General features: G+C 48.9%; 1 protein-coding gene across 1 annotated transcript in view; it reads right to left on the bottom strand.

Annotated features, from left to right (window-relative positions):
* The window catches only part of LOC6602312, a 30,239-nt gene extending 21,196 nt beyond the window's left edge, over nt 1-9,043 (bottom strand). The window contains exon 1 of the mRNA XM_026992702.1: nt 8,636-9,043. The gene's annotated coding sequence lies outside the window, so the exon portion shown is untranslated. The remainder of the gene's footprint in view (nt 1-8,635) is intronic.
* Between the last annotated feature and the right edge of the window lie 3,781 nt (nt 9,044-12,824).

Below are 12,824 nucleotides of genomic sequence, written 5' to 3'. Positions count from 1 at the left end.
GTTTTTTTTTTTTTTTTGGTTTTGCATAAACGTTAACTCGTTAACTCCTTGTGCCGCAAGTGCGGCGGCAAGTGTCGGTTGCACTGCCATTCCATTTTCACTCTGATTTTCCATTTCCACTTTTCACTTTTTACCCGCCACCGCCATCGCCATCGCCATCGCCACCGCCCCCACCATGCACCACGCCACGTCCCGAACCGCGCCCCGTGCCCCGTGCCCCTCCATGACACATAGACACATTTTAGTGTCCTGTTCCTGCCGCTCGCTCGTTGCATGCGATTAAGTTTTGTAATTTGATTGCAGTCTCGGCTGCTCGTACGAGTGTATCGGTGTATCTGAGAGATACTTTCGTTTGGGGCCTGTGAAAAGTTTGTCCTTTGCGCGGCGCTGCTGCTGGCTTGCGTGTCTGTCTGCTAATTGAAAGGGGAATCCGAGAATCAGGGAACATCAGGGAATATACTTGTCTGCGTTAACCCTCCAGTGACACTAAACGGTTGACGGAATGCAAGGGTTAAGGGTTAAGGGTTAGGGCCTGTGCCTGTGCCGAATCATTCCATTCGTCTGCCTCTGGCATTTCCTGCTTAGGCGGCAGCCCCTCTTTTCCTTTGGCTGCAATTAGCTGTGAGAAAATACCTCCGAATAAGCCCCGATGTGTTCTTGCAACATCATCTAATCTAATCAAATGTGGAGGCAGCCACTACTTTTGGGTGCAACTTGCGTAATAACTTCCGTTGTGGCGGCGGTACATTCGATTTGCCGCTGCATCTTTCAATTAAATCAATTCCCTGGCTAATCAGAAACCCTCTCTTTCGTTCGCTGCATATCCGCTTTGGTGGGTTTCATCAGCATCAGCATCAGACCCGGCATCAGACCCGGCATCAGCATCGTCATCATGCCACACCATCCTTTGCGCAGTCATTATCCCAAAGACCCGGGCCACAGATTCTCCCCCGATTCTCTCTGTCTCTCTTTTTTGTGTTCTCCATTCGAATGTGGATCGGGATCGTATGGGGATCTGTTCTGTTCTGTTCTGTTCGGTTCTCTTTTTTCTGTGTTCGTTTTTGGACCAGTTTGACAGGTGTTTTCTTGCCGCCAGCGGACTTGAAGCTCAATTCTATGCGACGTCTGCGCCTCTTTTTTTCTGTTTTTTTTTTGGTTTCTTCACTTGTTCCACTGTCTTGCTGTTTATTTGTTTTGGCTCTCAGTTCTCGCAGAGGGGACCGCGGGGGGACCGGTGGGAGGAGGGCTCTTTGGGCTCTTTGGGCTCTTTGGGCTCTTTGGGTCGGTCGTGTGGCGTCGGCGGATGCAAGCGGTTCTACTCGTATTTTAAATACGCTCTGACATCACAGAGCAGAGAATCTCCATCTCGCATCTCCACATCTGTATCTCCTTCGCCTCTGTCTCTCTCTCTCTCTCTGTCTCTGTTTCATCGTCTCTGCTTTAATTATAATTTATCTGACTTGTGCCTTAGTCGCCGTCGTCGTCGCTGTCGTCGTCGTTCGGCGGCATCCATCGACGACATCCACATCCACATCCACATCCACATCCAGAGCCGTGAGCGTATCTCAAAGTTTTTGACTTTTATCTGCTGCTGAATTGATGAGTATATAATAAGACTTTATTGGTCGAAAAGCGGCTTTCAGGAATTTCAGTTTCACTCAAGTGGCACAAGGGGCATGTGTCCTCTTTTGTGCGTCGTCTCTCTCCTGTCGCCCTGTCGCCCTGCCGCCCTGTCGCCCTGTCGCCCTGTCGCCCTGTCGCCCTGTCGTGGGTGTCTCCTCGCATTCTCTTCTCCTTCTGCGGATTGGTTCGGGAGATGTCCTTTGGGGCAAGAGCGTGAGAAACATTTCGATTCGATTCGATTCGATTCGATGTGCCACCCTCCCTCCCCCCGCCCCTCCTGCGCCCCTCTGTGGCTTGGCCCGGCAATGCATTTCTCTTGTTGCCACACACAACAACAAAAAAAAGAAGAGAAAAAGGGGCAAGCAACAACAAACAGCGCGTATGCATTGGAATTTAAGACTTGCCACAGACCCTTCTACCACCTTTTTTGTGGTGCTTTTTTGCACCAAACGGAAATCAGTTTGCCACTCAACAGGCTTCCCTTTTTTCCCGTGTGGCTTTTTTTTTTGGCTGAGGGAGGGGGGCAACAGAGAAGAGGGTGCCTGCCCCAGAGAGGGAGGAAAGAGAGTGCGGGAGGGAGAGGGGGAGACACACACACGTGCCAGCCATTCACTCAGCAATCTTGAAAGATTCGAGCAACAAACAAACATTCATAAGACGAATGGATGGGGGATTTATGCATAAACATAATAATAACAAATAATTTGCATATTCATTTCAAGATCGGATCGGATCGGATCGGATCGGATCGGTGCTTCCCTCTCTCCCTCTCTCTCTCTCTCTCTCTGAGAGACTCTTTCAGAGAGACTATACTATATATAGAAAGGTGACTTTAAAAACTGTAAATATAATCGCTTAACAAATTTATGATTAAATGGTTAAGATCTACAAGGCCTCCGCCCATCTATCCATCTATCCACCTGCCCATCTGCCCATCTACATTGTCCATTGTCATCCCTCCCCATTGTTTGGCTGCAGACGTGGAATCCCAAAGATGCTTTAGTGACACTTTTCTCTCTCCCAAGAGAAGGAGGGGTGGGGGCTTGAGCGGCTTACACTTTGTTTACAATGTTGTCTCCACCTTCCACCTTCCACCTTCAGCCTCTGCTCCTCCCGCTCCTCCCGCTCCTCCCGCTCCACTGCTATGTGCTGCTGCGTCAATATTGATCCATAAATAACACACAGATCTCCCCCGAGCCGCCTGAGCCGCCTGAGCCGCCTGAACCGCCCAAACCAACCACGGACGGACAGCGCCTCGGACATTAGACGCAAAAGAAGACGCAATCTTCTGGCGGACCGGTCACGTCTCAAGTGAAAATGGTTTTTAAGTGGAGGCGAATGTCTAGTGAAAATTAAACTGTCCCTTGGGGTGCCATGGTGCCCGATACCTGTTCCAGAGAGGCCAAAAACTTTAGCGGACAACTTCTTTAGAGCCCTTCTTCGAGGATGAAATGCCGCGCTTAAGACAGAGAGCCTAACCGAACCGAACCTAACCGAACCGAACCGGGCCCCAAAACCGAAAAGTGTCAACTCTAATTGCCTTTTGCCTTGTCCGCCCCAAAGGAGAGAAGAGTCTGTGTCCGCAGAGCAGAAAGAGTGAGGAGTGAAGAGTGAGGAGTGAGGAGTGTGGAGGGAATGCAGATGCTGCCTGCCTGCCTGCCTCCCCCACTCCCAAGAGTCGGCACTCTTTTTGGTCAGAGCGGGGCACTGGTCTGCCGGTCCGCCGGTCCGCCGGTCTGCCGGTCGTCCCGTCTGGTTGTCAAATATTTAACATTGACTTTGGCTTGCGCTTGCGCAAATACTAATAAAATTTCGGTTAATTTTCGTTCCACACTTCGTACATCTTTTATTTATTTGCTGTTTGCTGTTCGAGCACTCGACTGTAATGGATTTGTTGGCATGAAGATATTTCATCTTTTTCGTTTTTTTTTGGAAACCACTTGGAAGGAAAGTCTGAGGCGGAGTCTGAGTCTGAGTCTCGGTTTGAGACAATGGGGCAGGCATTACATTACATAAATTAGGCAGCCGCCAAAGTGTTTGCCTTAAAAGAGATTCCCCCGTTTCCACGCTGAAGAGGAGGCGGGCGGGTGGGGGGGGGGGGGGTCTACAGCTCTTTAGATGCCACAAAACAAGTTCCTCCCCTGCGCCAAAGTGGAGCTCGTAAAGAACTATTACAATTAAGTTTTATGCGACAGACATTTGCATGTGCAGTGCTTATAAAATGCACTAAAATATTGCCCCAACCCCCTCCTCCCCCCCACCGCCAAAAAAGGGGGTGGGCTCCCAAGGCGCCAACAGGTTTCCATCTGTGCCTCACTCTAATCACGAAAACGACATCGAAAGATCAGAGCTGTGTGTGTGTGTGTGTGTGCGAATGGAGTCGAGTGGAGTATTTCCTCGTGACTCAGAAAAACAAAGACTCGACTCTTTTATGCAATCCGCTTGTCGTATATTTCCCAATCTAAACCGTCCACCACCCACTGAGCGGTTAGCTGGTTATCAGCTGGCCCACACTTATCAGACCCCTGCCACCCTCTGGCACCCTTCTCTGGGGCAGTCGTCTAATAAATAGAATTGTTTTTTTAGTGCCAAAGAAATTCATGAATTGCGACTCGAATTGTGACGTAAATGGAAGGCCTTCCTCCTTCATGCTGCCGCCCACCGCCCACCGCCCACCGCCACTTCGTACTCTATCTATCTGTGCGGATCGTGTGGCTATATGCGTATATATAGGCCCCCACTGATAAGCCAGAGCACAACACCAGCCACACCACTGACCATGTGCGGTGGGTGGGCCCACAATCATCGCACAATCTCCCAAGGAATACGAATACGAATACGAATACGAATACGAATACGGCTTTCCCCCCCCCCCCCTCACGTCGCGTCGCGTCTCATCGCATCGCAGCCCAATTCCGATTCCGATTCCGATTCCGTTCCGACTTTGTTTTCGTTTCTATTTTTCCCGTGTGGGATATACTCGGACCTTATTCTTTCTTTTGTTTTCCGCTCTCTCTCTCTCTCTCTCTCAACCTCCAGTACTCTACCTAGTACTAGTACTCTAGTATTTGTTCCTCTTTAATGTTCATTCAGTCCCTAATCAGCGATCTATGTAGTCCAATGACGTTAATTGAAACTACTCGAGATTAAAGCGGTTTTTTCAAGTGCTGCGGTCAGCGGTCAGCGGTAGGCGGTAAACGGTCTAACAATTCTATCGAATGCTATATGGTAAATGGTATTTGGTATATGGTATATAGTATATGGTATATAGTATATGTTGTGGTGTGCCAAAAAGTTCCTATGCTTCATGATAAATCATAGAATCTCCACCCTGATATGAACATATGTATGTATATAAAAAAGCAAAAGAGTTCTTTGCGGTTCTCTTTACCGCTGGCAGGGCATGCCTATCGCAAATGACAACCGAGAAACCTCAGACAGGACGTTGCTGCCGTTGCCATTGCCGTTGCTGATAAATTGTTTAGCATGGGAACAATTTCTACCGCAAAAGACGGGGCGACGCACACCACATGGTTGCGTTTTCCATGGAACTCCACGTACGACGTTTTTTTTTCTGATTTAATTTCTGATTTTCTGATGCTAATTGAAGGGGTGGTGTGATACCACACGGAGATCAGTGCTTTGATCACTGCTGATCCCATTGGGGGATCCCTCTGTCTCTGTCTGTGTCTCTGCTGGGGTCTCTCTGTCTCTCTCTTCCTCAGGCGTTTTTTTTGTTTTTGGGTGGGGGCTCTAATGAAAAACAAAACGTTTATCAAATGCATGATAACAACGCATGTCCCCGCACCAGGGTCGCATTCGGATCAGTCAGCCCCCCTATCAGATGTCGGATACGATACTCTGTCTGTCTGTCTGTCTGTCTGTCCGTCTGTCCCCTCCGCTGCCCGGTGCCTGCCGCAAAGGTGTTAAACTCTTTGCAACTATTGGGGCAGACGCTTCGTTGTGTCGATTGTCTCTTTGTTTTATTGTTTAACGCATTCTAATTAACATCTCCCCGATCTTGCCCATCTCTAGAGGTCTCTCTGTCTCTCTGTCTCCATCTCCATTTCCTTTGCTGATTGTCTCTCTTGGTTTTTTGTTGTTGACGCACACGTGATGATTGAATTTTAATTTTAGCCTCTCCTCTGCTTTGTGTGGCCTGGCAACCCCCCTGCCCCCCTTCCCCCCCCTGTCTAACCCCTGTTAATGTAACGCCTAACCTCCAGAGGTCTCTTGGGGTCTCTCCCTCTCGGGGGAGACCTTCTCTGCCGAGGCACGACTAATCCAAATCAAATGGCTTCTCCAAATCAATTCGTTTTCAATCGTTTAAAGTTAATTAACGCGCCAGAATTTTTATTTCACTTTACACACACACACACACACACACACACACACACACACACACACAAACACACACATTCCGCTCAGCCCCTTCTGCTGCTTCTCCTTTTTCTCGCCTCCTTTTGTTACATGCCTTTTGTTTTGCTGTAAATTTATTTTATGTTTTTTTTCTTAGTCGCTTTTTTTTTGGTTTTTTTTTCCTGTATTGTGTGCATTTTTTCTTTACTTTTTTTTTTTTTTTTGTATTTTGTATTTCGCTTCCAACGTCTCAATTTCAATGCGCGCTCTTTTGTTGTTCCTCTTTTTTTTTTTTTTTTTTTTTTGGTTTGTATTAAAATTGTTAATTTAAGGCTGTGTCTGAAATAAATTAACCAATGAACCAGAGACCCCAAAACCCCCCCTCTTGTGGGAGGTAAAGAGCGGGAACTAGAGCGGCCCGCCGGCGGGGCGGGGGGGGAGGTGGAGTGGGGTGTTTTTGTATGAAAATGCAAATTTGACGTTGACGTTGGAACGGGGGGGGAATGGGTAGGACCCCGTTTGGAAATGGCGTTGCACGTCGCAATGCGCGGGTGATGGGTGATACGACCTCCCCCTACTTCCACTCCCACTGTGTGGCTGCCTCCTGCCTGGTGGCTGTTGGCTGTTGGCTGGTGGCTGTTGGCTGGTGCCTGCTTTATATGCCACAAGCAGTGGCTGCTGGCAGTGGCAGACGTCTCTCCGTTCATCATATATGGCTCGGTGCGTATAAAGCCAGGAGGAGCAGACCAGCAGAGCGGAGACCGAGAGATCCGAGACATCATCGGGCATTCGATCGATCGATCGGAGTCGACTCGACTCGACGACAGAGCCACAGCCACAGCCAGAGCCACAGCCACAGCCACGGCCAGAGTAAAGCAGTGAAAAAATCACTTGGCAGAGTCGCGCGCGACATATTGAGAAATGTGCAATAGCCTAATGTCCATTTAAGGCATCACTTTTCATGGCAAGTTGCATTTATCGCTGATCGAATCGGATCGTAGAAGATCGTACGGGGATCGTACAGGAGGAGGCTGGGGTGGCGGCGGCGGCGGCGGTGGCGGCGGCGGTGGGGCAGGGGCAACGGTGAGCGATGATCGCTGCTGTCTCGTCCGCAAGGCAATCGATCAAACAGTCAGAGCGCAGAGAAGGAAAACTCTGATGGAAAACTCGCAAGGAAAGTCTCGATTTCGTATAGCTCTAGAATTTGTGGTGTTCGAGGGTTTCGGCAGCACAAAAATCGCATGCTAATTGTGGGAGAGGTGTGAGAGATCGATAAAAACAGCAGAGAGACAGCAGAGGGAGCGGGTGAGGCAGGAGGGGGAGGGGGAGGGGGGAGGGAGGCTCCTTTTTGTAGGAGTTCCAAAACAGGAACACAACATCGATCCGAACCTCACCATCTCCTCCCCCCGGATGCCACAGAAAGGGGGGAGGCAGAGGTAGGGGCAGAGGCAGGGGCAGGGGCAGAGTCTGTGTGCTACAGCGTTGCGTCTTGCCTTTAAATGGTATAAATTACCAATGAATGACATACGATTTAATTGCCTCTCGACTAAGCAGCAAGCAGCAAGCAGCGAGTTGCAACTTCTGCTGTTGCATACAGAATACAGATCAGACGTTGTGTTGCATGCAACTCCTCTTGTTTGCTGTCGTTTGCCGTTGCTGGGAATTAATTAATATTGCACTTTTGAAGCGCGTGCATACAAATTTGTCAAGAGATCGAAAGAGGCAGAAACAGAGGCCGGGACCGGGGCCGGGGCCGGGGCAGGGGCAGAGCCAGAGGCAGCCTGTTCTTGCAGCTTCAGGTGTAGACGACAATTGGCATAGTTCACATAAGAAGAGGCAGAGCCAGAGCCAGAGCCAGAGCCAGAGATTAATATGGCCAGAGATGGCAATTAAAATTGTCCAAATGGAAGACTAACTAGGAATGGAACTAAGACTAGAACTAAAGAGCTGAAAACTGCTCTCGAGGCTGACGCCGGGGGCTGAGGCTGGGGCTGAGGCTGGGGCTAAGGCTAAGGGTCTTTCTCCGCACCACAACACAGCACAGCACAGCACACCATCGCTGATCTATCGCTGCGCTGCTCTGCTGTGCTCTGCTCTGCTCTGTTTGTGCGTCAATTTGCCTCTCTCTGGGCAGGCGGTCCAAGCTAGATCGAGGCTCGATCTGAACAATCAGCGATGTCAAGTCAAGTCGTTCCATGGATTGACGTCAATTCCTGCTTTCCGTACCGTATGCCTGCTGATTGGAGGAGCATCAGCATCAGCATCACCATCAGCATCATCTATGAGGGGGGCCTGTTGTGCTGATATGAGTTCTCTCCAATCTCCATCATTCATAGTAGTAGGTGCAATCCATACGCAGATATTCACATTCATATTCATATTTAGATTCCAATTCCTATATATACTTTATGGCTGATATTACGCTGATATTGCGCTGCCGTAAAACGATCTACTGGCTCGGGTAATTAGATCTATACTTTTTTGACACATTTCGCTAAGCTTTTGCTGAGCCAAGCAATTGATTGACTAACTCCTGAACTGACTGTCTGACTGACTGACTGACTGAGTGACTGAGTGATTGCTTGATACCGCTGATTGAGTGAGTAAGTCTCTCTGTGGCTGCCGTCGGTAAACCGCGGCGGCGATCACTTACCTCTTTTTGCTTTTGTTTTGCTTTTGGTTTCGATGATGATCTCTGATGATTATCCGAGCATTATCCAAATGGTCGAGCTCTGTAACTGTAACTGTAACTGGAGCTGGAGCTGGAGCTGGAGCTGGAGCAGGAGCTGGATCTGGAGCTGGATAGCCCTCTGGCGATCAACTGCGTTCGTGCACATTTAACAATTATTCGAATAATTCTCTAAATTGCTAATATATCTCAAAAAAATATCACACTCTTCTTTTTTTTTTTTGCAGCTTTTTTCGTATAAGTGTTGCGTGTTTAACGGGGAGTATTACGTAGTGATTGCGGGATTACTACTGCTCTGTGACGACTGTGTGTGCGATGAGGCCTTCCATTTTAATTGATATAAATATCATAATCATAATCATACTCTTAATATCGTATTCATTTCATACGCTATTTCAATGGATTTCCGCTCTTTTTTTTTTAAGACACTTTTAACGGCCGAAAATATTTCAAAAACAAAAAAAAACACACTTTTCGGGATTTCGGATTGGGCTCTGATTTGCACTTCACAAAAAAATTAGGGTTTGTGAATTTTCATTGGTAATCGTTTGTTCAGTATGTTGCACGCGCGATCATTGGGTGTTGCAGTGGCAGTTGCAGTTGCAACTTCGTTCGTGTTCTGTTCTCTTGGATACGAGAAGTCGCGCCTTCTCCGTCTCGTCGCGTCAACGTGCGAATAACAAATAACACGAAAACGTTGGAACAAATTTTCACTGCAAAGAGATTTTCCCGACGTCGCGTCGTCGTCGTCGTCGTCGTTGCTGGCGTCGGCGTCGGCTTCGGCTGCGCTTCGGGGGCTGCACCAACACCAACGCACAGGAACCACCAACCACCACCAACACTCGCACCACCACCACCACCAGCACAGCAGCAGCAACAGCAACAGCAGCAACAGCAGCAGCAGCAGAGAGAGCGAGTGAGGGAGAGGATGAGAGATTGCAACTGCAGTTGTTGCACGCACAAATTTCAAAGATACGAAACGAACGACCGTTTTTTCTTTTTTTTGGGGGTGGGGAGGGGGGCACACTCTAAGACGAGGCTCGCGCGATGCTTCGTTTGTGCGACGGCTCTGGGACAGCAGCAGTGTGGATTGTGTGGAGCGTGGAGCGCGTGCGGGCCTCTTGACGTTGGAACCTGAACCGAGACACTGCCAGCAGCAGGCAGCAAGAAACTGGCGCAAGGCAGCAGCGGCCTTTTCTAAGTAGAATCCGACGACCGAGCACACGCACACACACACAGATACTCCAACGAACTCGCACACTCACACACACACACACATCGGATACCAACACCAGTGCCGTAGGTTTACGTGTTGGTGAGTGGCCTCTCATTCGCCGGATAAAGTGGTGGGAGAGTGAGAGTGAGAGAGAGAGCGAGAGAGACAGAGAGAGCGGTGGCCAAGAGAGGGAGAGAGAGCAGGGCTCCCCAGTAGCACGTGGGAGCCCGCTCGGAATCGGTGGCTCTACGAAAACAGCTGTTGTTGTGGAGTCGAAGTATTGGTGCACCAGCGGCGGCTGTGGGAGCTGCTCTTGGAACCTCCTCGGCATCGGCATCGGAATTGGCGTCGGCGTCGGCGTTGGAGTCTCGTATCTCGGTATCGGTATCGGTGTCTCGGTGTCTCGGTGTTGGCGGTGTCGGTGTCGGTGGCGACTCCCCCTCATCCAACCGACAGCAGATCCGACCGTCGACGGCAGTTGTAGTTGTTGTTTATGGCTGCGTGGGCTTCTAATTGCTCAAAACTCTATGCCAATGGGGGGACTCGGCTGCATTTGGCGCTTTTGCTGTTTGCTGTTTGCTTTTGTTGTTGCCCAAGCGAGCTCCGAATAGGCGCCTCCCACTTTGCGGCTCTTGCGGATTATACAATACTCGTACTCGTAGGAGAAGCGAAAGGAAAGGCCGAAAAATATCCATGGGATGCTTTACTTTTGGCGACACCATATCCCTATCTTTGTAGCACTTTTCAGCCCAATAAGATACATCTTTAGAGTATCTTTGAGGCTTGGTTACAGGTATAACAAGCTGATGGTTTGTTGAAATATGTTGAAATTACTTTAAGATACTTCTGGGATACTATATTGAACCACTAAGCAGCATTCGAAGCTTATAGATGGCTCTTCGAAGGCTCATCAGAGAAGATGGATACTTCATAAATGTTTAGGCATAGTTATAATACTTTTGGAACATGAAAATTCACTTTTACAAGGCCTATTCCATTCGTAAATACTTTTATCAATGCTTACTGCAGAAGATGGTTACTTCATAAGTGTGTTTGATCCTTTTATTTACTATTTCTAGAGCCAATTGCATCTTATGATCAGATCGGAGTCGCAAAAGCTTGTGTCATATGATTAAGGGAGATGTTTACTCTAAGATACTGTATCTCTCTCTGTAAAATAGTTTCTTCAACTACAGAAGTAATCCTTAGGTACATTAACAAGTTTTTAGCAGCCTTTAACTATTAAAAGATACATTTGTATCGTTCCAAGCTTCGAATTTACTTTAAACCATAAAAAGATGCACTTTAATCCAATAAATATTTGAGTACTCTACTTCTACCGAGTGCCAGATACAATTGAGTGCTTGATACATTCAAATAAAAGTATTTCCAAGCCCTAAGACTCTTGGCAGATACAATTGTATCTTTTGAAATATTGATAGCATCATTACGAAGCTTTACAGGGCGGAATGTAATGAAAAGCTACCTATATCTGAAAGATACTTGTGTTTACATACATCCTAGCTCTCAAATCACATCACAAATTGCATTGTACGAAAATCTGTGATGATTGACTCTTGAGCTACGACCACGACAATGGCCGGATAAAATTCACGGATAAAGCGACGAGCGCGCGCTCTCTCAAGTACCACGCACACACGTACGGATGCACGGATACACGGATAACTCTCGCGTTCTCTCCCTCTCTCTCTTCCTGTCTCTCTCTCAGTCGACAAATGCCGGCAAAACAACTTCAGCCTGAACTTGAAATGAAATGCCGATGCAGAGCGGGCGCTCTCTCTCGGGTGTTGCGCTCATTTGGGCTTCGATGTGTGTGTGCGTGTGTCCGCAGCTGCCGAATGCTGCTCGAGTATCCGTATCTGTGTATCTGTGTATCTGTGTATCTGTGTGTTGACAAAACAAAACAAAAAAAGAGGAAACAGCAGCAGTGGAGGCGCAAACGAAGGCAGAAGCAAAACCAAAGGCATGCCGCAGCAGCAGCAGCAACGGCAGCAGCAGCGGTGGCGGCGGCGGCGGCAACAATACAATTTGTGAATGAACGAATAGTAGCACACCAACACCAGCGTGCCACTCACACAGATACACACTCGCTCACTCCCCTGTTGCGGTGGTGTGCGTGGATTGTGGGCAGGGAAATAAAAACGAGACGCGAAACGCGTTTACGCGATTCGTACAGAAATTTTGTTGGTCGCGAACAAGCGGCAGCAGCCAGCGGCGGCGGCCGAATGTAGGTGTAGGTGAGAGACTGTATGCAGATGTATCTGTATATCTGTATATCTGTATATCTGTATATCTGTGTGTCTGCCGGTGTGCGTGGCAGTAGTGGGATTACATTCACACAACTACAACAATGAATTATTGAAATGAGAAGGCGACAAAACCAAAATGGTGTAGGCCAAGTGGCCAGGAGATCGCGCAGCCACGATCGGGCGGCCAGGGGGAGGGGGGGGAGGAGGAGATACAGCCAACACACACAGTCCGACAGATTGACAGAACTGATTTGTTGATGAAGTCTGCTGCCGTCTTGGCGACACTCTCCGCTTCGGCTGCCTGCCCCACCCCGCCTCCCTACGAGTGCCTCTCGAGTGGCAGCAGTCGTGTGGGGTGGCAGCAGTAGTGCATATCCAAGTACATTTCAGTGTCGCCGCCAAATGCCTACGCCCTGCCTGCCCGCCTGCCCGCCTGCCCGCCACATAACGAAGGCCCCTGCTTCAAGGTAAAGGTAAAAGTTCTCTTCTCGGATCTCAGATCTGCTGCGAATCACTGCAGCTGCAGGGGAATTTCTCTAAAAAGATTCCTTCAGCCTTTTGTGTCCGAAATCTTCCCACGGTTCTGCGTCCCAGCGTCGTCATCGTCATCGTCGTCGCCCTCTCAGCCTTGCCATTGTGTTGCCGCGGCCACCCCATCAGCACCGCC

Source organism: Drosophila persimilis, unplaced genomic scaffold, assembly GCF_003286085.1.
Source record: "Drosophila persimilis strain 14011-0111.01,24,50 unplaced genomic scaffold, DperRS2 tig00000780-arrow-arrow-pilon, whole genome shotgun sequence".
Classification (NCBI taxonomy): domain Eukaryota; kingdom Metazoa; phylum Arthropoda; class Insecta; order Diptera; family Drosophilidae; genus Drosophila; species Drosophila persimilis.
This window is presented reverse-complemented; position numbering and strand designations above follow the sequence as displayed.